Below are 1,033 nucleotides of genomic sequence, written 5' to 3' on the forward strand. Positions count from 1 at the left end.
TGCACGGGCTGCGCTCCCCGCCGGCTCCGCAGCCCGGGTCAGGTTTCCCCCCGCCCCCTTGTGCAGGTGGGCAAACTGAGGCACCGCAAGAGCCTGGTCTTTGACCCCCACGGCGGGCGGGGGAGGGGGGGCGGGCGGAGCAGGGGCAGGAGACCTGCTCAGAGGACACCAGGGGGGGACACGGCAGCTATCCCTCCCCGCTTTAAAATACGCAGTGCAGACTAGGAAATAAGAGTGGGCGTTGAGGGGTCAGACCGCAGACCCCAGTTGTCCGGGCTCAGGTCACGCTAGGGGAGGCTGGAAGGCAGAGTGGGCTGGGGCTGGCTCCTCTCTCCCTTGCAGCCTTCAGCATGTCGGGTCTAGGGAGGGATGCCCCTTTGCTCCCTTTTGTATCTGGCTGCCCCCACCCCTGGGGGCGAGGACGTCCACCCCTGAACAAGCTCCTTGTCTTCCTTTTAAACCAGCTGCCTGGCAGCTTCATGGCGTGACCCCCAGTTCCTGTCCTGTGAGAGTCAATAACAAATCCCTACTGACTTTCTCTTCACTGGGTGTTTTGTAAACCCGTCTCATGTCCCCCCTCAAACTGTCTCTTTTCTGTTTCTTGGGCGGTTTTGTGTTGAGGATCGTGTTTACATGCAGGGATCGTTTTGGAGCTCACACACAATATCCACACGCTGCATTTTTTTGTACCCATTAGAAACTCTCCTGGGGTTACAAAGGCGTTGGCCACAATTGGAAATGAAGTATGTGCTGGAAGAAAAAAGGCTGCACGTGTTCCTGTTGGAGAAATGTTGAGCTGTTGCAGATCTCTCTCTTGCTGTTTTTTCTCCAGGCAGGTTGATCATTTTCCAGGTCAGAGCGGTCACACAAGCTTAATGCATCACTTTGTTCAACCGATTTGGAGACAACTGCCAGGACGCTTCTAATTAAACAGTGATCCAAAAGCTAGAAAATGATTTGCCTGTTATTAGTTTCAACACCTCTTTGGGCCTGAATTCAGCGCTCTCTTCTTGAAATCTCTCAGCTGCTTCTG

At 54.6% G+C, this 1,033-nt stretch overlaps 1 long non-coding RNA gene across 1 annotated transcript; it reads left to right on the forward strand.

The window, feature by feature from the left end:
* Positions 1 to 948, forward strand: LOC112549844. The gene is made up of 2 exons (XR_003093404.1): positions 1 to 66; positions 698 to 948. It is a non-coding gene; the product is annotated as an uncharacterized LOC112549844 (long non-coding RNA).
* Positions 949 to 1,033: the final 85 nt, after the last annotated feature.

This window comes from Alligator sinensis, unplaced genomic scaffold, assembly GCF_000455745.1.
Source record: "Alligator sinensis unplaced genomic scaffold, ASM45574v1 scaffold602_1, whole genome shotgun sequence".
Taxonomy (NCBI): domain Eukaryota; kingdom Metazoa; phylum Chordata; order Crocodylia; family Alligatoridae; genus Alligator; species Alligator sinensis.